Source organism: Stenella coeruleoalba, assembly GCF_951394435.1.
Source record: "Stenella coeruleoalba genome assembly, chromosome: 3".
NCBI classification, from domain to species: domain Eukaryota; kingdom Metazoa; phylum Chordata; class Mammalia; order Artiodactyla; family Delphinidae; genus Stenella; species Stenella coeruleoalba.
The window spans coordinates 138,581,095-138,608,544 of NC_137148.1; the positions used below are offsets into that span (position 1 = coordinate 138,581,095).

Below are 27,450 nucleotides of genomic sequence, written 5' to 3' on the forward strand. Positions count from 1 at the left end.
TCTCTGCTTAAGAAAACAGTTTTCTTAGGTACTATTTTCTTATATATCAATTTATCTTAGTAAATTACAATTCAGGTAAATTAATTATCAACATCAAATGAAACAAATGTTTTGTTTTGAAAAAAATGCTAAAGAATAACCATACCAAAAACTATATTCAGCTTTTATATGCTTTTATATTTAGTATATTATACTGTTTTATTAAAATTTGTTTTTCACTAAAATTAGTAAAAGGTTTGGATTTTTTATCATAGTTACTAATTTTCTGAATAATGCTTACATTTAAAGAACAAATGATTAATTATATGGTCATATTCTAGATTTTACACCATTACTTAAGAAAAACGTGTTGAATACAAATTTAACCTGATAATTAGAAATATTCAAAAATTAGCTGCCCATTTTTTATCTTTTTATTTAGCTCATTTTATAAACATTTTTGCTACTTGGAGAATAAAATTATCCCCATGAGTGTTATGATTAGAATTTCAGTAGTACTCACTAAGCAGACTTCAAGTAGATCTTTAGTACTGAGTTAACTGAATTAATCCATGGCATATCAGTGGCCAAAACGACATCATTTAAATACCTGTGCATAAAGTACCAGTTATGTTACTTAAAAAAAGTACTCAAAGATAGAATTATTGTTTGCAGCAGGGTTTAAAGAAACTTATTTCACTTATTTAGTAGCCAGCTCAATATAAAAATTTTTGTAATTTCTCCTTTTTCTCTATTTTTCTCTTTTCTCTCTCTCCTTATATCCTTTTTATGGGAGGAATCACAATAATTAACTATGAAAGGAAAACAGGATTGGAAACTCTATTTTTATATTTTTATCTGATCATACTATTTACATTTTCTATCTATAGAATATACAATAACGAAGGTATGTCATTTGTATTTGTTATAGGAAACATTTTAAGTGGATGTCTGGGAAGGACATTACGCATCCCTCTCCCCCTTGCTTTTTATACTTTTACAAGAAGATTATGACAATTAAAGAAAAGTATTTTGAGAATGTATTTAAAAGGCTGGATCCTATGTGATCACTGTCTATGTGATTATTTGCAGATCCCAAGACAACGGTTCAAGGACAGGTGGTTTATTTGGGAGGTGACCCTGGAAGACCCTGACAGAGGAACAGGGAAATGAGACAGAGAAGGAAAGAGAGCCCACAAAGTTCACGTTTTCATGTCAACTAACTGGATCTCAGTCCCCACTAGGATGAAGCTGGGGGCCAGCATGGCACCCGTGTCTCAGAGTCATCTTATCAGGGATCACTAGCTAAGCGTTAATTCTCTGGCCATTCAAGCTTGCAGCAGCCTGGGGAGAGCAGGCTCTGGCTGCTAGAAAGAATCCTCAGCAGGAAGTAAGGGCAATTGTGCATGACACTGGTAATGCCTGAGAGGATACAAGGAGGAAGCTTCAGCACTGCTTTAATCCCTGCCACTTAAAGTGATGGTGCACTTGATCATAACTTCCTGTGGTCTAAAGTTTCAAGTGTGTCTTCCCTCTCTACTGCCCTGATTTGGCTACTCTTGAGACTTGGGAGCTGGTCAGGACTTCTAGACAGGACTTGCCTGGAAGGGGAGTGAGGCCAGCTGGAGAGCAGATGAACATCAGGTCCATCATGCGTGTAGTGTTTCATTTATGTTTGCCCATGTGGAAGGTATTCTGCTTCTACAAACATCGTCAGTTTTTGTATGGGGATGATGCTCCCCCATGCACATCCTTTCAGTTCACATGAATCAGGGTGAGAACATGCTGGTTTAAGTCAGGACAGTTTAAAAAGGGCAGATTAACTACTAGGATCTTTGCTAAGAATACCAGAAAAGATCTTTGCTCTGGAGCTGAAGTTGGAAAGATTCTGCCCTGGTACCTCTGTCTGCCATTATGTGATCACAGGGAAAGAACCTCTCGGTGTGGATCAGTGAGAGAGAGCTGAGAGCTCAAGGGTGAGAGAAATTAGGTTCTGAGCCATCATTTAGAGGTGCAGTCCCTGTCCCCGCCAGCCTGGGTGACCATAACCTCCATGAATAAGTCGGTTGGAGTAAGACTTTTGGATTTGAATCTGGAAGGCTTCTAAATGCAATATTAGATTATCAGGTTATTATAATATAGAAAGTAATATTAATGTCCTCTTTAAAAAATTTTCAGCAATAGGCAAATCTTTAATAAACAGAAACAAGTGTGACCGTGGCTAAGTTTTTAAAACTTTTTAGTGCCTTAGTATCCTCAGTAGTAGACTGAAGTAAATCACTGTGCTGACATAATAGAGGGGCTGTGAACGGTAAACAAAAGCTACTAAAATTGTCAATTGTACAGTTTTTGTCACATCATATCATGAGCTCCGTGAGGACTACGACTCTGTCTGGTATCTATTTGTTAACCACTGTAAATCCAGCACCAACTATGCCGCTTGCACATAGTAAACCATCAACAGATGCATGGATGGAAGACAGCAGAAGTGACAGTCAAAAACGGAGCAACTGTTATGGCACCAGCGCCATCAGAAGACACTGGGCAGCCACAAACAATCAGTACAGCCCTACTTGTAGGCATGCCTACTGAAAATGAGCTAGGAAGAATGAGGAAACAAGTATTAAAATGCAAATTATATGTAGGTACTTTCTTATATACAGTATATGCTACCTCACATCATTCTAAAGCTTTGGCTATCTTTGGTTTTTACCTTCAAACTAGCATATGTGGGGTGATGTTGCCCACTGGTTACTATTTTATGAAAAAAAATGATGAAAAAAATATTTTATGAAAAAATATGATGAAAAAAATATGATGAAAAAAAATATGATGAAAAAAATATTTTATGAAAAAAACATTGCCAAAATATATTTTCTCGATTACATGGATATTTTATATAGACTTCTTTACTCTTGAGAAAAGAATCATGACTAAATCCCTCCAACATTTTCCCTTATAAGCAGTGCCTTGCCTGTGCTATATAATTCTGCTGTTAAAAGGACACTTTGGGATTATATGCTGAGTATATGAATGGTACTACCGTGGAAGTAATTTCACTTTAAGTCTCTCAATATGAGCTGGCTGGTTTTACTATTACTTTTGAGTCATGACTCCTTTGATAAGTACCATTTTTAATGCTTCTCTCCCTCCACCAGGCCTAAGATAGAAAATTACTCAGAATCGGAGAGTTTACCGTGTGGCTTTATGTCACATGGAAAGAGCAGAATACAGCCAGAGTAAAAACCCACCTCTCCACACCCTAAAACATTCAAGGTCTAGGTCTGTCTTAGGACTGAATCCAACAGTAAAATTGAAATTCATATTTTGATCAGGTAACCAATTCAAGCATTCAAGAATATGTTCATCAAGTTGCATGCTATTTTTTTACCATCCCACTATACCAGGGTAACTTTCCCAGATTCTCATTTACTCAAGGGCTGCCTCTTCCTTTTACCAGTGTTTCCTCTTGATATGTCCTCAGGAAATAGGAACTAATTTCAATATACGTTGGTTAATTCATTAAACAAATATTTGTTTAGAGCCTAAAAGAAAAAGCCACTGGGCTAACACTGATTAAAGTAAAACATAATGAGAATCATAAATGCCCTGCAACAGGAATACCAATAATAAAATTGCAATACCCAACATTTCTTTTTTTTTTTTTTCTTTGCGGTACGTGGGCCTCTCACTGTTGTGGCCTCTCCCGTTGCGGAGCACAGGCTCCGGACGCGCAGGCTCAGCGGCCATGGCTCACGGGCCCAGCCGCTCTGCAGCATGTGGGATCTTCCCGGACCGGGGCACGAACCCGTGTCCCCTGCATCGGCAGGCGGACTCTCAACCACTGCACCACCAGGGAACACTTCTTAAAGTCAATGGAATATCTTACATCAGTCAACTGGGTGACTCAAATGGTCTATTCCCAGAATAAACACTTTGTTTTATCCATAGTAGGCCCTTGATGGAGCAGAACGGAATCATATTTGACATTCACTGGGTTTGGCAACTGCCATCATTGTTTAATCAGATACTTATAAGAATTCTTCATTTGTTATTATTGTTTCTAAATTACAAACAAGACAAAGATCAACAATTATTCAGTACTTTGGGCTTCAATCAAAATAAACTCAATGGAGTGTATCAGTCATATCCCATCCCACAAAATTCCATTTCACTGTACTCTCAATAATACTTCCTCCAGCATAGTGGATGAAATCCTGTGAGTTAACTTGCTTATTTATCAACAATCACAAAGACCACATTTCACTGCAGATGAACCATCCATTTTCAATTTATGACTTTTTTTCTTTGTGTATGAACGAACTGAGAAGGAATCAGGAAATTAAAGGTAAGCATTCTAGCTAAAAAAAAGAGACTCTATTCATTTTCTACTTAATCTCATAAAATGCCTTTCTTTTTCTAGAAACTACCCCCCTTCCTTCAAATAACCACAAGAAAATGACATTTGCAGTACTTCAAACTAAAGTATGTATCATGGTATTGCAAATGTTTTCTAAAAGGTCAAAACACATTTTCTACTGTAAAGATTGTTGGTCCAGAAGCAACACAAATTTTTTAAATTATAGTGTTTAAAATCACTGAATATATATGTGAATATATACATTACATGTATGTAATTGTGTATGTGTACACACACACACATTTAATAGATTCACATGCAAGATGTTCCTCCCTCCCTCCCTCTTTCTCTCTCTCTTTCTTTCCTTCTCTCTTTCTCTCTTTCTTCCTTTCTAAAACACATTGAAAAACACTTAAATTCCTTAAGCATATTGCTTGGGTCTTCTATTTTATTTTTATATTCTTTCTACAGCACTTATATTGAAGACAAGGAATACAATAGTGGCATTCAATAATTGCTTTCTAACTATATATGATAAAGGAAAATTTAAAGGCTCTATTGTCCACAGAACACAAACTACTTAATAGTGACAGTATGTATAGCCTTGTATTATAATGTTAATATAGAAGTACATAATATAATTATATGAAATAATCATTATCCATTTTAATTATAAAATATATATTATATAATACATTATAAATACTGATACTATATAACACACAGTATAATATAAAATCCAAAGTTCTAAGTATGGGATGATATTAAGACATCGTCTAAATATATTTTTGTTCATCTCTATATACATAGTTCCTTTACAAGTAGTTTAAAAAACTGCTGAAGATGTAGGAACAACCAAGTTACTTCTCAGAGAAACCCCCAAAATGTCTACCTCCTTAATTACAGATTATAGAAAGAAGAGCAAGGCATTATCATCATGACCGTTGAGGGAAATGAAATACATCTTCAAGATCCCATGTGAAAAACTCTCTGCTATCTAAATTATTTTTCTCAGTAAATAAGATAGGCTTTTGAGGGAGATATAATGTCTAGGCTTTTGAGGGAGACACAGGTACGTGAAATACAGCAGAGCTAACTGGAGGTAATTCCAACCATCAGACCATCAGAAATATATTTGTATGACAGATACATTTTAAATGGTAGAAGTACATGACCTAGTTTATTAGTTAAGTTACATTTACTGTCAGCAACAGAAACCAACTCTGGTAGCTGCAAGAAAGTGGATGGATATCTATTTGAGTAATACGATGACTCCATAGAGCACTGGAAGTTTGGAGACTCAGACTTAGAAAACAAAGGTTCATGTTAGGGTGGACAGCTACTGAACAGAAAACATGGCTTTTTCTTTCTTTCTTTGTTTAAAAAGTTTATTTATTTTTTAAAATATTAAACTTTAATTTTTCTTTTTTTCATCTTTATTGGAGTATAATTGCTTTACAATGGTGTGTTAGTTTCTGCTATATAACAAAGTGAATCAGCTATATGTATACATATATCCCCATATATCCTCCCTCTTGGGTCTCCCTCCCACACTCCCTAATCTACCCTTCTAGGTGGATACAAAGCACCGAACTGATCTCAATGTGCTATGTGGCTGCTTCCCATTAGCAATCCATTTTACATTTGGCAGTGTATATATGTCCATGCCACTCTCTCACTTCGTCCCAGCTTCCCCTTCCCCTTCCCTGTGTCCTCATGTCCATTCTCTATGTCTGCGATTTTATTCCTGTCCTGCCCCTAGGTTCTTCAGAAGCATTTTTTTTTCAGATTCCATATATATGTTTTAGCATATGGTATTTGTTTTTCTCTTTCTGATTTACTTCACTCTGTATGACAGACTCTAGCTCCATTCACCTCACTACAAATAACTTCATTTCTTCTTATGGCTGAGTAATATTCCATTGTATATATGTGCCACATCTTCTTTATCCATTCATCTGTCAATGGACACTTAGGTTGCTTCCATGTCCTGGCTATTGTAAATAAAGCGGCAATGAATATTGTGGTACATGACTCTTTGAATTATGGTTTTCTCAGGGTATATGCCCAGTAGTGGGAATGCTGGGTCATATGGTAGTTCTATTCCTAGTTTTTTTAAGGAACCTCCATACTGTTCTCCATAGTGGCAATATCAATTAGCATTCACACCAAAAGTGCAAGAGGGTTCCCCTTACCCAACACCCTCTCCAGCATCTACTGCTTGTAGATTTTTAAATGATGGCCATTCTGACTGGTGTGAGGTGATACCTCATTGTAGTTTTGATTTGCATTTCTTGAATAATTAGTGATGGTGAGCTTCATTTCATGTGTGTGTTGGCAATCTGTATATATTCTTTGGAGAAATGTCTATTTAGGTCTTCTTCCCATTGTTGGATTGGGTTGTTTGTTTTTTTGATATTGAGCCATATAAGCTGCTTGTATATTTTGGAGATTAATCATTTGTCAGTTGCTTTGTTAGCAAATATTTGCTCCCATTCAAGGACTGTCTTTTTGTGTTGTTTATGGTTTCCTTTGCTGTTCAAAAGCTTTTAAGTTTCATTAGGTCTCATTTGTTTATTTTTGTTTTTATTTCCATTTCTCTAGGAGGTGGGTCAAAAAGGATCTTGCTGTGATTTATATCATAAAGCGTTCTGCCTATGATTTCCTCTAAGAGTTTTATAGTGTCTGGCCTTACATTTAAGTCTTTAATCCATTTTGCATTTATTTTGGTGTATGGGAGTGTTCTAATTTCATTCTTTTACATGTAGCTGTACAGTTTTCCCAGCACCACTTATTGAAGAGGCTGTCTTTCTCCACTGAATGTTCTTGCCTCCTTTACCAAAGATAAGGTGACCATATGTGCGTGGGTTTATCTCTGGGCTTTCTATCCTGTTCCATTAATCTAAATTTCTGTTTTTGTGCCAGTACCATACTGTGTTCATTACTGTAGCTTTGTAGTAGAGTCTGAAGTAAGGGAGCCTGATTCCTCCAGCTCCATTTTTCTTTCTCAAGATTGCTTTGGCTATTTGGGGTGTTTTGTGTTTCCACACAAATTGTGAAATTTTTCGTTCTAGTTGTGTGAAAAATGCCATTGGCAGTTTGATACGGATTGCAATGAATCTGTAGATTGCTTTGGGTAGTATAGTCATTTTCACAATGTTGATTCTTCCAATCTAACAACATGGTATATTTCTCCATCTATTTGTATCAACTTTAACTTCTTTCATCAGTGTCTTATAGTTATCTGCATATAGGTTTTGTCTCGTTAGGTAGGTTTATGCCTAGGTATTTTATGTTTTTTGTTGCAATGGTAAATTGAATGTTTCCTTATTTTCTCTTTCAGATTTTTCATCATTAGTGTATAGGAATGCAAGAGATTTGTGTGCATTAATTTTGTATCCTGCTACTTTACCAAATTCAATGATTAGCTCTAGCAGTTTTCTGATATCATCTTTAGGATTCTCTATGTATACTAATATGTCATCTGCAAACAGTGACAGTTTTACTTCTTCTTTTCCAGTTTGGATACCTTTTATTTCTTTTCCTTCTCTGATTGCTGTAGCTAAAACTTTCAAAATTATGTTGAATAATAGTGGTGAGAGTGGGCAACCATGTCATGTTCCTGCTCTTAGAGGAAATGGTTTCAATTTTCCACCATTGAGAATGATGTTGGCTGTGGGGTTGTCATATATGGCCTTTACTATGCTGAGGTAAGTTCCCTCTATGCCTACTTTCTGCGGGGTTTCTATCAAAAATGGGTGTTGAATTTTGTTGAAAGCTTTTTCTGCATCTATTGAGTTGATCGTATGGTTTTTATCCTTCAATTTGTAATTACGGTTTTCACATTGATTGATTTGCATATACTGAAGAATCCTTCCATTTCTGGGATAAACCCCACTTGATCATGGTGTATGATCCTTTTAATGTATTGTTGGATTCTGTTTGCTAGTATTTTGTGGAAGAGTTTTGCATTTATATTCATCAGTGATATTGGCCTGTAGTTTTCTTTCTTTGTGACATCTTTGTCTGGTTTTGGTATCAGGGTGATGGTGGCCTCATAGAATGAGTTTCGGGTGTTTCTCTCTCTGCTAAATTCTGGAAGAGTTTCAGAAGGATAGGTGTTAGCTCTTCTGAAATTCTTGATAGAATTCACCTGTGAAGCCATCTGGTCTGGAACTTCTGTTTGTTGGAAGATTTTTAATCACAATCTCAATTTCAGTGCTTGTGATTGGTCTGTTTATATTTTCTATTTCTTCCTGGTTCCATCTTGGAAGGTTTTGCTTTTCTAAGAATGTGTTCATTTCTTCCAGGTTGTCCATTTTATTGGCATATAGTTGCTTGTGGTAATCTCTCATGATCCTTTGTATTTCTGCAGTGTCAGTTGTTACCGCTCCTTTTCCATTTCTAATTCTACTGAATTGAGTCTTCCTCCATTTTTTCTTGATGAGTCTGGCTAATGGTTTATCAATTTTGTCTTTTCATAGAATGAGCTTTTAGTTTTATTGATTTTTGCTATCATTTCCTTCATTTATTTTTCATTTATTTCTGATCTGATCTGTATAATTTCTTTCCTTCTGCTAACTAACTTTGGGGTTTTTTTGTTCTTCTTTCTCTAACTGCATTAGGCGTAAGGTTAGGTTGTTTGAGACGTTTCTTGATTCTTGAGGTAGGATTGTATTGCTATAAACTTCTCTCTTAGAACTGATTTTGCTGCATCCCATAGGTATTCGGTTGTTGTGTTTTCATTGTCATTTGTTTCTAGGTATTTTCTGATTTCCTCTTTGATTTCTTCAGTGATCTCTTGGTTATTTAGTAGTGTATTGTTTAGCCTCCATGTGTTTGTATTTTTTACATTTTTCCTGTAATTGATATCTAGTTTCATACCATTGTGGTCAGAAAAGATACTTGATACAATTTCAATTTTCTTAACTTTACCAAGGCTTGATTTGTGACCCAAGATATGATCTGTCCTGGAGAATGTTCCAGGAGCACTTGAGAAGAATGTGTATTCTGTTGTTTTTTGATGGAATGTCCTATAAATATCAATTAAGTCCATCTTGTTTAATGTATCATTTAAAGCTTGTGTTTCCTTATTTATTTTCATTTTGGATTACCTGTCCATTGGTGGAAGTGGGGTGTTACAAAGTCCCCTACTATGATTGTGTTACCATCAACTTCCCCTTTTATGGCTGTTAGTATCTGCCTTATGTATTGAGGTGCTCCTATGTTGGGTGCATAAATATTTACAATTGTTATATCCTCTTCTTGGATTGATCCCTTGATCACTGTGTAGTGTACTTCTTTGTCTCTTGTAATAGTCTTTATTCTAAAGTCTATTTTGTCTGATATGGGAATTGCTACTCCAGCTTTCTTTTGATTTCCATTTGCATGGAATATCTTTTTCCATCCCCTCACTTTCAGTCTGTATGTGTCCATAGGTCTGAAGTGGGTCTCTTGTAGACAGCATATATATGGGTTTTGTTTTTGTATTCATTCAGCCAGTCTATGTTGTTTGGCTGGAGCCTTTAATCCATTTACATTTAAGGTAGTTATCAATATGTATTTTCCTATTACCATTTTCTTAATTGTTTTGGGTTTGTTTTTGTAGGTCTTTTCCTTCTCTTGTGTTTCCTGCCTAGAGAAGTTCCTTTAGCATTTGTTGTAATGCTGGTTTGGTGGTGCTGAATTCTCTTAGCTTTTGCTTGTCTGTAAAGGTTTTAATTTTTCCGTCGAATCTGAATGAGATACTTGCTGGGTAATCTTGGTTGTAGGTTTTTCCCTTTCATCACTTTAAATACATCCTGCCACTGCCTTCTGGCTTGCAGAGTTTCTGCTGAAAGATCAGCTGTTAACCTTATGGGGATTCCCTTGTATGTTATTTGTTGTTTTTCCCTTGCTGCTTTTAATATTTTTTCTTTGTATTTAATTTTTGATAGTTTGATTAATATGTGTCTTGGTGTGTTTCTCCTTGGATTTGTGCTATATGGGACTTTCTGTGCTTTCTGGACTTGACTGACAATTTCCTTTCCTTTATCAGGGAAGTTTTCAACTATAATCTCTTCAAATATTTCCTCAGTCCCTTTTTTTTTTCTCTTCTTCTGGGACCCTTAAAATTCGAATGTTGGTGCATTTAATGTTGTCCCAGATGTCTCTGAGACTGTCCTCAATTCTTTTCATTCTTTTTTCATTATTCTGCTCTGCAGTAGTTATTTCCATTATTTTATCTTCCAAGTCACTTATCCCTTCTTCTGCCTCAGTTATTCTGCTATTGATTCCTTCCAATTAATTTTTAATTTCATTTATTACGTCCTTCATCATTGTTTGTTTGCTCTTTAGTTTTTCTAGGTCCTTGTTATATGTTTCTTGTGTTTTCTCCATTCTATTTCCAAGAATTTGGATCATATTTACTATCATTACTCTGAATTCTTTTTCAGGTAGACTGCCTATTTCCTCATTTGTTTGGTCTGGTGGGATTTTAACTTGCTTTTTCATCTGCTGCGTATTTCTCTGTCTTCTCATTTTGCTTAACTTACTTTGTTTGGGGTCTCCAGTTTGCAGGCTGCCAGTTCATAGTTCACGTTGATTTTGGTGTCTGCCCCCAGTGGGTAAGGTTGGTTAAGGGGGTTTTGTAGGCTTCCTGGTGGAGGGGACTAGTGCCTGTGTTCTGGTTGGTGAGGTTGGATCTTGCCTTTCTGGTGGGCAGAACCACATCCAGTGGCGTGTTTTGGGGTGTCTGTGACCTTTTTATGATTTTAGGTAGCCTCTCTGCTAATGGGTGGGGTTGTGTTCTTGTCTTGCTAGTTGTTTGGCATAGGGTGTCCAGCACTGTAGCTCGCTGGTCGTTGAGTGAAGCTGGGTCTTAGCATTGAGATGGAGATCTCTGGGAGAGCTGTCAATGTTTGATATTATCTGGGGCTGGGGGGTTTCTGGTTGACCAATGTCCTGAACTCAGCTCTCCCACCTCATAAGCTTAGGCCTCACACCTGGCCAGAGCACCAAGACCCTGTCAGCCACACGACTCAGAAAAAAAGGGAGGCATGGCACGGGGTTATCAGCTCGGTGCTTTGTGACCACCTGGAGGGGTGGGAGGGAGGGAGACGCAAGAGGGAAGAGATATGGGAACATATGTATAACTGATTCACTTTGCTATAAAGCAGAAACTAACACACCATTGTAAAGCAATTATACCCCAATAAAGATGTTAAAAAAAAAAAAGAAAAAATAAAGGAAAAAAGGAGAAAAGAAAAGAAAGAAAGAAAAAGTAAAATAGTTATTAAAATAATTATTATTAAATATAAAAAATTAAAAATAAAAAAGAAAGAAAAATAAATGGAAGGAAAGAAAGAAGAGAGCAACCAAACCAAAAAACAAATCCACCAATGATAACAAGTGCTAAACTCTATACTTAAAAAAAAAAAAAAAAAAAAAAAAAAACGGCCAGACAGAACCCTAGGACAAATGTAAAAGCAAAGCTATACAGGCAAAATCACACAAGGAAGCATACACATACACACTCACAATAAAAGAAAAAGGAAAAAAATATATATATATATATTTTTTTAAAAAAAAGGAAGTGGGCAACCAAATCAGTAAACAATGCTACCAGTGACAATAAGCTGTAAATACTAAACTAAGATCAACATAAAACCAGAAACGAATTAGAAGCAGAAAGCAAACCCCAATTCTACAGTTGCTCCCAAAGTCCACCGCCTCAATTTTGGGATGATGCATTCATTGTCTGTTCAGGTATTCCACAGATGCAGGGTACATCAAGTTGATTGTGGAGATTTAATCCTCTGCTCCTGAGGCTGCTGGGAGAGATTTCCCTTTCTCTTCTTTGTTCACACAGCTCCTGGGGTTCAGCTTTGGATTTGGCCCTGCCCCTGTGTGTAGGCTACCTGAGGGCATGTGTTCCCAGGCAGGCCAGGGTTAAAGTAGCAGCTGATTAGGGGGGCTCTGGCTCACTCAGGCTGGGGGCGGGTAGGAGAGAGGGGTACGGAATGCAGGGCGAGCACAGGGCGAGCCTCTGTGGTGGCAGAGGCCATCGTGACGTTGCAACAGCCTGAGGTGCACTGTGTGTTCTCCCGGGGGAGCTGTCCTTGGATCATGGGACCCTGGCAGTGGCAGGCTGTACAGGCTCCTGTGAGGGGAGGTGTGGATAGTGACCTGTGCTTGCACACAGGCTTTTTGCTGGTTGCAGCAGCAGCCTTAGCATTTCATGCCCCTCTCTGGTGTCTATGCTGATAGCCGCGGTTCGCACCCATCTCTGGAGCTCTTTTAGGTGGTGCACTGAATCCCCTTGCCTTGCACACCCTGAAACAGTGGTCTCTTGCCTCTTAGACAGTTCCAGACTTTTTCCCGGACTCCCTCCTGGCTAGCTGTGGAGCACTAGCCCCCTCAGGCTGTGTTCACGCAGCCAACCCCAGTCCTCTCCCTGGGATTTGACCTCCGAAGCCCAAGCCTCAGCTCCCAGCCCCTGCCCGCCCCAGTAGGTGAGCAGACAAGCCTCAGGCTGGTGAGTGGTGGTCGGCAGCAATCTTCTGTGCAGGAATCTCTCTGCTTTGCCCTCTGCACCCCTCTTGCTGTGCTCTCCTCCGTGGCTCTGAAGCTTTCCCCTGCCCACCCCCCGTCTCCACCAGTGAAGGGGCTTCCTAGTGTGTGGAAACTTTTCCTCCTTCACAGCTCCCTCCCAGAGGTGCAGGTCCTGTCCCTATTCTTTTGTCTCTGTTTTTCCTTTTTTCTTTTACCCTACACAGGTACATGGGGAATTTCTTGCCTTTTGGGAAGTCTGAGATCTTCTGCCAGAGTTCAGTAGGTGTGCTGTAGGAGTTGTTCCACATGTAGATGTATTTTTGATGTATCTGTGGTGAGGAAGGTGATCTCCACATCTTACTCCTCTGCCAACTTGAAGGTTCCCCCAACTTTTTCTTTTTAAAAAGAAAAGTTTGGGTACCCCTCTGTAGCTGATGCAGTGAATGATTTCTAGAAGTATCCTACAGCATCTTTGCATCATTTGATCAAGATTCAAAATTCTGGGCAGGAGTATGCAATTAGCTAAGCTAATTCACATTTCTATGCCCTGGTTCTCGCAGGTGAGGTAAGAGACAGTCTGATCCTTTTAGTTTTAGTTCTAGAGCATGTTAGTACAACCTTGCACCAAAGCTACTTGAAATGCAAATTCCTCCTCTAAAGGAAAAAGGGGGTGAAGACTATAGAGGTACTTTTTTGAAAAGCCAATATTCACTATACTTAGACATGACAGTAAGAAAATCTTTTCTCCATTTTACACATAGATCATTTTATAATAATCTTCCAAAGCTATGCCATTTATTTATTTACTTGTTTATTTATTTATTTGTTTGTTTATTTATCTTGTTCTTTGTCAGTTTAACTTGCTCATTGGCATCAATGACTAACATATAGGTCTCATAAGAACCAGAATTTGTCTCTCTGGTTCAATGCATTTAGACCAGATACTGGTAAATCAACACTTAGTTTATCAATATCTATTTGATGAACTACTTGACTGATCAATAAAAGGACATTGTAATGTGTGGAAAATACTACTTCCCCAATTTCTTTGCCCAACTGAATCCTTCTGAGTCACTTCTGACACAACTCTGTGGGGTATTTTTCAACCTCAAATAACTGTTATGACATAGAAGCCTTGACTAAATCGATGGAGAGCTTCCCACTGTGTTTTCACAGACTCAGCAGGTTTATCTCTACAGTCCCGTGTAGAAAGTGTATTTTTTACCTACTTTCTCTAATGGTCAGTGTGCTAGAGTTAACAATGAACTTGTGATGTTAAAGAATCAAGTGTGAAACAGATGCTTCCTCCTGGTCCCTCTGAAATTGTTTTAAGTTTCAAAAAGACGTTTTCTAAATACCAATGGAATTTGAAAGATAAATGTAAACTGGACTTCTTAGAGTAGCTTTCACAGTGAGAAGTTTCTAACAACTAATTCTGAAGAAAGAGTCAACAGTAAAGATTTGAAAGGAGTAATGAGAGTTATTATGGCAAAAAATGTCAGAAAGGTATTCAGTGTTTTTTTGTTTGTTTGTGGGTGGACCTGGGGAAGATAAGTAGATGTCAAGATTTAGGTTTAGGGTCCAATAATTCTGGGTGATGCTTTCTGTCTAAAACCCTTTTGTCTTTTAACACCCAGTTCTAGGTTCAGGTACGTAAAAGGCTTACCTGAACTTCCACAAGGTGGCCTCCCTTCTATGTCTCCATTACATGCTACTTTATTTGAAAATTTACCATATTTTTTTTACACTTAGTTTATTTTCTATATTTCTCTACTCAGATGCTATCATTCCAAATTCAGAAGCCCCATCTTATTGTTCTTTGTGCCCTCAGAACCTAGCTCAACATTGTACAGCACATACAGTTCAATATATTTTTCTTGAAATATTAATTGGTCTAAGATAAATATTGTCATATAACTTGCTGAAAAATCAATGATAAGCCTGACTTCTGGGTTATATGAAGAAAGGTAATATGTTAAAATAAGAAAACAATTTCTACCCCAGAACCCATAATGAAATTCCCTCTCATCTGTTAAGTAGTAAATATTATGAAGTTTAAAAAAAAATCAGCAGTATGTAAATAATCAGCAAGGAGCATCTCCTGAATATGAAAATAAAGTTCAGAGACAATAAGATGATTATTACCTTTCCGCTTTTAAAGAGTTAAGAGAGAAGGTGAGCAAATAGATGTAGTCAGGCAACAGGAAAAAGAAAAAAGGAGGGACAGGGAATTAGAAGTACAGAACAAGATACAGTTTCTCATCTTTGCCAGTCTACCTCGGATGACTTGGAAAAAAATGGATGAAGACAGAAAATCCCAGTGATACCTTGTTTCTGCCATGGCACTTTTAGATCCATTTTAATGAGGCTTTCAGAGTTTCCCAGAAAATAAACTCTGTCCCTCTCAGGGTTCCTATATTTTCCAGATGCTTCTGGACATCTAATAATTTCTGCAAAGACTTTGGCCATTAGTAATTTCCAGACATCACAGCCTTTACTAACAGAAAGCACTGGAAAATAATCCCTCTCATCTTTACAGACATTAGCTTTAGCTATCTATAGTAGGGCCCTTTTGCAGAAGAAGTGGAGTAGAGAAATCTTTTGCTAGATACTAAAAAAAAATTCTTTTTTATGTTTTCACTTCTTTTGAAGGGATGCTTGCTTGCTTGCAAACTAACTCAATCAACCTTCTTCCCCATTACTCAATGAAAGGGCAAAAGCTTTATAGGGAAAAAAAAAAATAGGCTTCATGAACAGCCAATGTTCCACAAGCATTCAGCATAATGTGAAAGCATTGAATTATCTTCTAAAATAATATGATTTTTAATTAAGAAAATAAATGTAAAGAAGAAAAATTATTCATAATATAAAAGCCTTTTCATATAACTTTTATATGTTATCCTTGCTCCATTCTCAGAAAAATATTTTTTTTACTTACATAGCAGTTCCTGAATATTGTGTATCCCTTGTTAAATGTCATATTGAGGAAAAGTATATAGTTTAAAAGTGAACATTTCCATTAACCCCAGGCCCCAATGTCCTGGGTCCTGTAGTGAAGACAGCATTAAGTAGAGTTCCCTTCTACTCTTTGGTGGACTTAAGGCATGAGGGAGAACTAAATTCTTGTTTTAATCTATTGAGATCTTTAGTTTGTTGATTTGCAAAGTGTAATCTAGCCTACTGTTTTAGATATGAAAGTTATATCTCTCATAAAATAAAAAAGTATTCTTTTATTTTATAACATATTATTCAAGTTTATGCTACTATGGACAAAGATTGTCACCTGCCATATCAGTAAACAAAGGATGTTGGGGCCATAAAGCCATCAGCCACTACAGTCATCCTGCCCTACCTCGGATGGTGCACCTTGAGGGGATTCAGGATGGAGAAAACAGGATATTGGCCCTAGATACTTAAAGTGCATATGAAAGAAATGATTTCAGTGAGCCCAGACTCTTTCATCTTACCATATACAGAAAAGGGCTAAATTCAGTAAGCTGAGATGTCTGTTTTCCTTTAATTAACAGTCCTGGTTTCTTTTGCAAAAACTCCTACATATCCTGGCTCTTCCCTTACTTCTTTGGAACAGTCCCTTAGAGCTATCTAAGAGACTGTTTCCCAGGCTTAAGTCCTCAGTATGTCCACCAAATAATAAAAAATAATTCTCAACTAGGTTGTGCACTTTTTTCCAGTTGACACTACTTTGTATTTTTTCTATAACTTGCTCTTTTTTTTAACTTGGAAAATCACTGTTGTTAGTCCACATTAATCCACTTTATTCTTTTCAACAGATTTATGATATTTTACAAAATTAATGTAACATAACTGATTTATCAAATTGGTTGAAAGAATATAAAATGTTGCAGAAGAGGACTCCATATGGACTCAAGCTTCCATAAAGAATAAAAGTGAATGAAAAGAGCAGAAATAAGGAAGATGGTGAATTCAGAAACAAGTCTAGGGTAAAATGAAGATCAAAAGTGGAACAGATAAGACATATGAGGTAAGTTTGCTAAAATGTAAATTATTAAGAAAGAAACATAGACAAAAGCAAGGGAGAGCTACTAATCACCTATGGACAAACCATTATGAGGGAAGTTGTCTTTCTGAAATTTATATTTATTATAGAACCAAGAATACTACCTGATACATTCACCTATTTAGGGTTTAAAACGTGCTTGTAGAGTAATGATAATAATAAAAATAAAAATAATTCCTATCACTTATTGGAAATTTAATATGTGCCAGACAGTGTGCTCTGTGCAAAGTACTTGTACTAAACCTTGAAAAGGTCCCTCCAGCAAATTTTCATTCAATTTATTCACTTAGTAAACACTTCCTAGATTCCTCTTTTTTTCACAACCACACATAATCCAGCAGTGAGTTCTACGGTCTCTACTTTCAAAACATATCCCAAATCTGACCATCTCTCATCCCTTTTACAGCTCCCCTCTAATCCAAGCCACCTTCATTTTTAGGAACAAGATAATAGCCTTCTAACTAGTTTCCCTGCTTCCACAGTTCTTCATCCAGCAACAAAATGGTTTCAGCATGTAAAGTAGATCGTATCACCCCTCTTATTCAAATAATCCTCATAGATTCTCAGTCAGGAACTGTGACTATAATAAAGTATTACTCAGAGGGAAAATGAGGAAGAAGATGATGCCCAGGAAACACCTCAAAAATTAGTCACAAAATCCTAAAAGTCAGGTTGTCCCATGAAGAATGATGGAACTGCTGATGCAGCTCACTAGATACAAGGAGTCAAACAGCAACACCAGCTGTTGGGATTTGGGGGAAGCTGTGACATGGGTGCTTGAACTCTGCCTGCACTCAAGTGTTACTACTTGCCATAGGTAGCCACCCAGGTAACCCTAGCCTCGAAGAGCTAATGAAAAAGCGCCTGCCACAGGACACCAGACGGTTCAATTAACAGCAAGAGAATCACATAGGTGACAGAGAGGGAAGACTTCAGGAGGCTCATCAGAGGACTACAGCAGAGGGAGACAGCAGTAGATCAGAGAGTTGCTGAGAAATATATTAAGTTGATCAGCCAGCAGCACTAATGGAGGGTCAGAAAGAACTGATAGTGAGTTACTCGCAGGCCCTGTGCACAGCTGCTAGCAGCAGGAAGAGCTGGCAGGGTGAGGGGAAGGGGCAGCTAATCAAACTGTGTAACGTGCTGACTAGACAAGCGGTGGGATCAGACAGCAGGGGTAGGAGATTCGACTGCCGGAGGATCAGAAGAATGGGAAAGGCAAAGACAGAACAAGGTCAGTCAGGGGTCTGAGTAAAAGGAGTAGCTGATTGGGTGGCAGTCTGATCGGCCAGCTGTGACAGCTCATCTCACAGGAAAGGGAGCCAACTGTAGGAGGAGCTGGGAGGACTGAGGGGACAGAGCAATCGTTAGAGCCCAGGAATCTCAGAGTCAGAAGAGCTCATGAGAGCTGACAGCAGCTCCGCCAAGCTGGGGGTGGGGTTGTTTGTGAGTTTGCAGCCTGTGCCTTTGGTCAAGGGTTTATTTTTCACACCACAAGCAGAGCATGCTGCTCAGCTGCTTTCTCCACTCTCGCAAGGCTCAGGGGACTGTGATTTGAAGTCTCCTTGACAAAGTAGGGCAGTGGCCAAGTCTCAGCTCCTGTCAATACAGCAGCCTGGACCAGGAGCTGAGGCCTGCACTGGAACCCTGGCCAGCCTGACTCACCAGGGCAGATAAATACACAAACACTCCTTTTCTTCTTCCCTCCCTCCCTCCTCTTTCTTTCTTTCTTTTCTTTCTTCCTTCCTTCCTTCTTCTTTCTCTCTTTCATTTTAACATAATACACACATTATTGGAAAAGTTGCACAAAGGATTCTAAATGTAAAGGTTTAGGTCAAAATACGACATATCCTTAAATAAATAAATAAATAAAATATTGCACCACAGCTTAACTAGAGCTGAATCACCATCACGGAAGGAACCTCTGGAATACAGAAATAAATCTGAAATTTGATATAAAAAAAATACGACATATCTTAAATGTGTCAGAAATGTCGGTTCCATGTTCTTTAAACTTCAGGCATAGTCACTCCCCACACTTAAGCATTATGTTCTTTTTTCACAGAATCAAACCACTGTAAGTATTTTTTTTTCTGTTAGAACACACAGTCAGAAACACACACAACCTTAAAACTGCTTTATACAATGGATTTTTTTAAAAATAGAAAATATATATAAAGCTTGAAAAACAAATTATTTCCTTATTTTTCTTTCTGTTGATGGCTTTCTGACTTTCTTCTAATATGAGTCTATCACCATCAAACCCATCCTAAATATTCAGAAAGCTAGCTGCCTTCCTCTAACCTGTATTTTTCTTATTTGTGACAACTTGAGAATTCGAATGCACGTAATAATAACAATAATATCTACCTTTTTTGAGTGCCCAGTTGGAAAAATGATATGAGATTAAAAACTATTCATATCCCCACTTTTACTGGGAAATGAGACTCACAAGGTTAAGAAGTTTAACCAAAGTTACACACTAGTAAGTTGGTAAGCTGAAACTTAACTGCTACCCACTCACCTACTGTGTCACACAGCCTTTGTGTTTCCAACAAAATTAAAAGATGTTGGATAAAAACTTGCATAAGATTTTACTATTCTTCTCACTTTTATTATCTTCAAGAAATAGACTACAGGAAGCTTTTTGCCAAGGCTTAAAGTTTCTGTACATTATGAAAAATAGTCTGCATACATTTAGAATGTATTGGGTGACATTCTCACAAGAAGTGAGATTGCTATATTTGGAAGGTGTTACAGCAGGTGTGAATTAAAAATGTCCTTATCATATCACTTTTGATCTCCTCTATCATCTGGATAAGAATCTGACCAAGAAATAAATTAAAAATGTGATTTTAATGTATGAAGTAATTTATTCAATATTAACTGGTCTTGAAACTGTAATAATTAAAACAATGTGGTCCTACAACAAGAATAGACAGGTTGATTAATGAAACAAAATAGAAAATTTAGATTCAAGTAAGTATAAGATTTAAATTAGTATAAAGGTGACACTTCAGATTGCCAAGGGAAAGATGAACTTGCTAATGGTTCTAGGTTAATTTTCTGACTATTAAAAAAACAGTAAGATCCTTGTGTCAAAAAAAAAATACCAAAGTGAATTCAAGATAGATTTAAATTTAAAATTGGTAGAGTCTATGTTGGAACATACTTTAGCCAATATGTACGAAAATTTTTATAACATGCTTGGTTTTTCACTCAACACTTTTACTTTCAGTGGATGTCCATCACATCATTGTTTATTCTAACAAAACAGAAAGATTAATGATAACATCATATCAAACAATAGGGGAATCACATAAATAAAATATAGTGTACACTTATAAAAATGGGCTACACTTATAATTACTAATAGTTTGTGCTGTAAGACATATTACTTTTGTAACTAGAAAACAAATAAAGCCAATATTTTAATGAAATATACAAAATATATAAAATATATATATACAGGTAAGCTACTATAAACTCCTTGAAGCCAGAAAGGGCACTTTTGGTGTTAGTGCCAGTTTTATTCCAAGAGAGGCCTAGAGTGGTTAACACTGTAACTCATACTCAGTAGGCACATAATAAGTATGTGATTATGTCAATTATCACTGTCCTAAAATCATTCCATAATTTCCCAAAGTTAATTTTAAAATGTCTTTGTATCATCATGATCCTCTTTGAAGATGCCTAGGTAAATGCTTTCCCCCACCAGTTGTTATTTAAGCCTTAATACACCATATAATTTTTATATATTATATTATGTACTGGTTCCAGTCCAACTATAAACCAATGAGTCAGAATGACTAAGGAAAAGTAAGAAACACAGGGCAATTCTTTCATCTTTCCAATGTCTCTCTTCCCCAACAAATGGGGTCCAATGAGAATTTCTTCCCATGTGGACTTTTGAAGGATCTGTTACTATTGCAAGCATAGCTGTAAATGAACATCAGCCTCAGTATTATTCTATTCCATCATACATGAGTTTTTCAAAGAAGTAATACATTTTATCTGCCTGCCCTCTCTAGGTGATAGAGAGGAAGAAGAAATAATCATTCCTTACTGGTTACATGACATGAATCATAATGATTATTTTGGACAATGCTTCAAAATTCAAGACATTATACATGAGTCATACTTTGGAGATCTTGAACAACAACAACAAAACAAGAATCCTGAGCATTGGTCTAAAGAACACATTGATTTAATTGTTTTGAAACATGAATAATATCACTAATTAGTAACTCACAAGCAAGCTGGAGGAAACATAGTCAAACTCATTTAATTAAGTATAAGCAGCATGCCCATTTCTAAGGAATATTGATCACTAGAAGTGATATGTTTTGATAATCTAACCTTGGGTATATTTACTCAGGAGACAGTTAATTTCAAACAATATAATGGCATCTTTAAAGAGGGGAGGCCACTGTCAGTATGGCAGATACTTTCAGTTAATGTTTGCTTGTTCTGTCATTGCTATTATTTTTCACTATTGAGGATGGAATGGTATGGAGGAAATTCATGCATTTATAATACTGATGGTTTAGGAAAATAACACAAGGACATGGAATAACTGATTCTGGGACTGAATCCAAATTCTCATTAAACTAAAGGGGCTAACCTATTAGATGTATAATACACAAATTTATAGTGAAGTTAATGGAGGAATATCTAGAGCAGGAGTAGCAGACTCAAATACTTACAGGCTAGGAAAGTATCGTAAATGTGCATGTTGGCTTGCAATCATTATAGAATGGTAAAGAGTATTAGAACTTACTTAAACCTTCAAAATTCAATTAAAATAACAGTGTCTGGGGGTGCAGGCCAGGGGTGGGGGGTTGGGACACGAAAGGCCATTTCCATATAGCAGTCCAGAGATTGCTATTTCTCATGTGGCAAACTAGTGTATATAAATACATCCTCAAAATGAGGGACCCAAATCCTGGAATCCCTGTGTGATAACCAAGTCTGTGACCAGTTAATTTGTTCTTTACTCAAGAGGCTGGGTATTTTGTCACTTGCTGAGAAAGGGGTGGCAGGGGGGAAATACAGTCATAATTCCCCAGAAGATGATAGTTTAAGGAGTTTATAAACTAATATATATTAAATGGCAATTAATTATGATAAGTGCTGGAATAAATGGAAGTACAGAGAAAAGGGGCATCTACTGAAAATAGGGTTAGTGATATCTAGCTTCGAGTCATTAAGGGTAAACAGGAATTACTCAGCAATGAATGTGAGAAGGACCTCCCAGGCAGGAAAACAGCATATTACACATATTAGTGATTAGCCTTCCTTATCTTTCCCTTCCATTCTTCATCTCTCAATCAACAGTAGTTACATATATAAATAAACTAGACAGATAGAGAATCACTCAATAAATAGTCATTATTATTACAGTGGGACAGTATAAATTGATGTCTGAAATTAGTCAGACCTGGGTTCAATCCCTTTGGAGGCACCTGGAGCTGGATTCAAATTCTGCTTTCTGAGTTTATTAGCTGTGTGACCTAGATTATGTCACTATAACTCACCAGGCATGTTTCCTTATCTGTGTAGTGAAGATAATAATCCTAACCTGCTTTGCTATCATATGGATTAAATGAAATAATGCACATAAAACCCAGCTCCTACTACATAAAAAGTATATAAATTTTTTAAAAGTTTAATTGTCAAGGAAAATAAAACTCAATATCCAGAGTTAAGCAAAAGAAAGAAAGAAAACTGAGAGTAACTGAAGTGATACTAATTCATCCACATCGTTACTCTGGATCAAATTTGGTAATAGTTATTTCTTTCTCCCTAGAAAGTCTTTGGCGCTCAGATGTGACTCATAGATGCCAGCACTGGGACTCAGGAGAGGGCTTCGGGAGAGGAATATTGGTGAGTTGCTAGCAAGAGCCTGAGGGAGAGTGTTCCTGAGTTTCAGTGAGATTTGAGTTCACAAATAGAGCCAGCTGTTTCCTTGCTGCGGTTTTTATTTACTAAATGTGGGCTGAGATGATAAGATGCCGGGGTCTGTGACGCTCAGGGAAGGTGGGCCTGCCGTGGATGACGGGACCCCCCCAGTCACCTTCCCCACCAGCCTTCCCAGCCGTCCCGGAGCCATTCCTTATCACCTGCACTATGTCTCCCACATGGGCATTTTTTCTGTTGCATCATTTAAAATTAGAGCCTTGAATTTTTCCTCATGGATGAATGATTCAGAATACCACAGTTGTTTTTTTATTTTTAATTTCTTTATTATAGATTACTTTCCATCAGGGCCACTTACAAGAACTTGAGGAAATTTTTAAAATCTGAAATGTAGAAAACTTTCTGGGCAACCAACTTATGTTTATTTTTCAGGTAGCTTAAGTTAGGAATGCCAATCTGAGCCCTCTAGGTAACGCTTACCTTTCCTAGAGTGTGGCCACTCTTTAAATCTAAAAGCCAAATACTATGCATACAGTGTTCAACAAATGATATTCTGTGCTAATTATCATGGAATCCAAAGGGTTTCTTTGCTTCCTATCCTCTACATCCAGAAAACTAACTGTGCAAACCATGTGATAAAACAAATGATTCATTCATTCTTGTTGAATTGGGGCTAGTAATAAAAATTGGAAGAAAAATCATGCTACCCATATAAGCTCATATCTAACTGAGAACTCTAGCATTTTTTCACATGCCTAGAACACAATGGCATCTTTAATTCTTCTGTAAGTAGTAGAAAAATACTACTTATAAATAGTATAATAGTGTTTATATGAGGAGATCAAAAAACCAAAGACTAGAAAAAAGACTTACATTTATATCCCAACTCTGTTACTACAATATGGCCCTGGGTATGTATTTGAACTTTATGGATACTCATTTATCAAATGTTTATTGAGTACATATCATGCTCCAGATCTTGATCTAAGTACTGCCCTTACCTGTTACTCTCAAAAATGGGCATAAAAATTACAAGGTCACGTACAGTTCACTAAGACAACATAACTGTGTATTTTAATTTGGAAAATTATATAGAAAATGATAAATTTGTCAATACATTCATTTTAGCTGTCTAATTTTCTGAACTGTGTGCATTGCAAGGCAAAAACTGTCTCCTACCTTATGAAAGATGAATATGGTACGGTTATTTTGTGAAGCCTCCTTTTGTAGCCATGAATCAGGTACAAGAGCTAACCTCACCAACTGGATGAACTGACCCTAGAGCCCCATGAACCAGGAGGGATTCCGCTGTTCCAGTGGTAAATGTAGGGGGACTGGCTTCCCAAGGAATCAGTGACAGCCATGTGGCTGGCAATGCAGAGTGTGCTGAGCTTGGGGACCAGTATGACAAGCTTCAGGGACCAGGATTTCATGACCACAGTGCTCCCGCAGATCTGCACTGACCCAGGACATACAGTCCCAAACCTTATTCTTCAGCCTCCTCAGTAATTCCCTAAGCTCTTTAATGTCCTTTCAGTTCCTTTCAGTGCATTTGCTTTCTGTGTTAAGCAGCTATAGATGGTTTCTGCTGCTGCTGCAACCCTAGTTGATATAAAGGGAGTAGTTAAGTCTTCGATGGTTTTAAAATACCCTTACACCTATGGAAGATGTCACGCAGGTACTACGCTGGACCAAGGAGGAAACAATAAAAGAGCTCTTCTCTCCCCTCAGGGATTTTCTGGCCTCTCCTCAACTACAATGGACAGTACTATTCTGATCTCTGATCCTTTTATGGTGAGCATGAAGCAAGTTCAGGAGACAGAAGAGTGTGCTGGACAGCACACACTAATGTGTTTTCTGAAGAAAACAGTATCTATGAGATGCCCCATGAAACAAACAACTTCAATCAGATAACTTTAGAAAATGCTGCATACCGTATCTTCTTCTGGAAGTACGCAAAACAGAAAGAATCTCTATAAAGGGATGTGGTAAAAAGATATTTGTAACTTTGTACCTTGTACCCAGACTTCTTTTGGGTACACTTATGGAAGCTTATTTTCCAAAACACCAATAACATTCTGCTACACAGCATTCTGTTGAATACAGTTTTAGATATAAGTCTAAAAGTCATCTTAACTAGTTACTTTGGAGGAGATAATCCTAAAGGGATGCTATGCATGGTAGCAGAAGAAGAGCATGGAGATGGGATGCATATCACATGTAACTGAGGTCATCAAGGCATGTCTCTGGTTAATAACCCCTTTTTCCCAGGGCTGCAGTAAGGAGTCACTGAAATAATGTATACAAAACTCTTAACACATTGTCTAGCACACAGAGGAAAATTTGTGTTGTTATTATAAAAATTACATGAGAAGTATTAAAATTTAAATAATGATTGAAAATGCCCTAGTAGAAGCTCTACTATCTATCAGGTGGTTAATAAACAGTAACAAGTTAGGTTACCTTTCCCTCATTGATAAAAGCAAATTTGACCAAAGAAGATAGCTACAGTTGTACAATCTCCTTACTAGACTGTGAACTCAGGGAGGATTGGGGCTGTGTCTGCTTCTAGTTAGCCTATTCCCCCCAACAGAGCATCTAAAACATAATGTGTACTATTTTTTGTACATTGTTGATTAAATGTCCCTCTGTCTTTATTAACTTCACAGAGCATAGAATCAAGATTCTTCGTTATTTGCTCTGTAGAAATAGCGTCAAAACAAATATCATAAAATCTCATTATCTAGAATTTACTATGTTACTCAGCCAGGTTCTAAATACATTTATCAACCCAAACTTTCACCGATTAGCAAAAGACAAAGAAATGGGAATATCTTATTTCTGATTGAGTTAAAGTAACACATATTGGCATCTCAACAAAGGTGGAGATTGAAAACTCGATTCTGAAACATTCAAGGACTTTCCCATTAAGCAATGTTCCACTCTCAAATCCATAAATACCAAATTGCTATTGACGGCAGGGCAGAACAGCCTAACCAATTACACAGAATTACTTTTCAGTATGTGGATTACAACCGCACAGAAAACAGCAATTGATCAAAGATGCTGGCTCCTAGGGCTAAGGGAAAGCAGCAGCACAGACAATAGATTCAAGACAAAAATCCAAAGTATTTGTTTGATGGTTCACATTTGGCAGAATTCCAGATTGAATTTTTCTTATTTGGACTCTTCAATATTTCGCGAGGATAAGAGCAGCTATGATTCTTAGTTTATAGTTATCAGAACTCTCTTAACCTCACTTTCCTCATCATTCCTTCAAGTAGTTATTATGGAATGATTTTTCTCAAAGAAAAATACCTAAGAATTTCTGCTCTTTTTAATATAATTCAGTACTTCCCCATTGGTCTCAGAAAAGTGATCCAAATTATTCATTTGATCTGTAAGGCCCCAAGGAGCCAGAGACCATCTGTAATAGTCAGGTTAGGCTATGGTGTGCTACAGTAAAAAACAACCCCAAAATGTCAGTGGCCTAACATAGCAAATTATTATTTTTTATTTACTCGAAGTCTGCAAATTATTCGTCCCTCCAGATCACTTGTCCTCCAGACAGTGAGTTACATCCGGGCCGTTTAGCTTTGGAGGCTTTGCCATATCAATACAAGGTGTCCTCATTCATCACAGGATGGGAAGAGGAACGAGGTAATTTTGCATGGACTTTAATCCCTCAGCACAAATGTGACATTATTCATACAGCTCACCCAACCGAAAGGGAGGAGGGGTATGGAACATGTGAGTAAATGAACATTTGACGAGCACCACTGTCCCTTCCTCACCTCCTTACCTGTCCATCCTTACCTGTATCACTCTTCTACCTGCACTGAGCTCTCAGCTATACACAGTTTCTTCAATAGGCCACACTCCCTCCTCCCACAGGGCATGTGCATGCCTTTTACCTTTGCGGAGAATACTCTTTCCTATCCTACTCCCTTTCCCTCTCCCCCAACCCTTCTACCTAGTTGGTTTTCATTTTCTTGCAATCTCAGCTAAGCATAACCTTCTCAGAGAACTCTTCCTCAAACTCTTCCCCTCCCACAAGTACCATTATAGGAATGTTCTCTTTGGAAAATTTATTATACTTTGCAGATTTGTGTTCCTCATTGTGAATATTTGACCAAGTCTTTCCTATATCAGTAGAATGGAGACTGTAAGAGATCATGAACTATACTGATTTTTTTTTATCAGCATTGTATCCCCAGCACGTAAAAAATAATTGGCACGTAACATGAATTCAATAAATATTTGTTAAATGAATAAATAAATAATGAAGAATTTGATGTGCAGAGAAATTATAACATATGACCAAAGGCACAACTAATTAGTGATAAAGCCAAGACTCATACCTGGGTCTTCTGACTCTGAATCCCATTCTCTTTTTGCTGCTCCCCAATAGGCTAAATTTGGAAATGGGCAGTTTCTTGGAAGGATAGCACTGGAGACATCTCAGAGACTTTACTGTCAGAAAGAAAAAAAAGAGACATATTTTCACCATCTGCTTTCACAGAGCCCACAGTTTGGGGGCCCTAGAAATTTCTGGGTATGTAAGTTAATTACAAAGCAACCTCTGTCAACTTAAAAAAGAAAATGAAACTACTGTTAATGT

General features: G+C 37.3%; 1 protein-coding gene across 9 annotated transcripts in view; it reads right to left on the reverse strand.

Moving 5' to 3' along the window:
- Window positions 1-27,450, reverse strand: part of LOC307183788 (uncharacterized protein) — a 693,054-nt gene that overhangs the window by 242,054 nt on the left and 423,550 nt on the right. For all 9 annotated transcript variants that reach the window (XR_013827609.1, XR_013827610.1, XR_013827611.1 and 6 more), the window contains one exon: window positions 27,191-27,302. The gene's annotated coding sequence lies outside the window, so the exon portion shown is untranslated. The remainder of the gene's footprint in view (window positions 1-27,190; window positions 27,303-27,450) is intronic.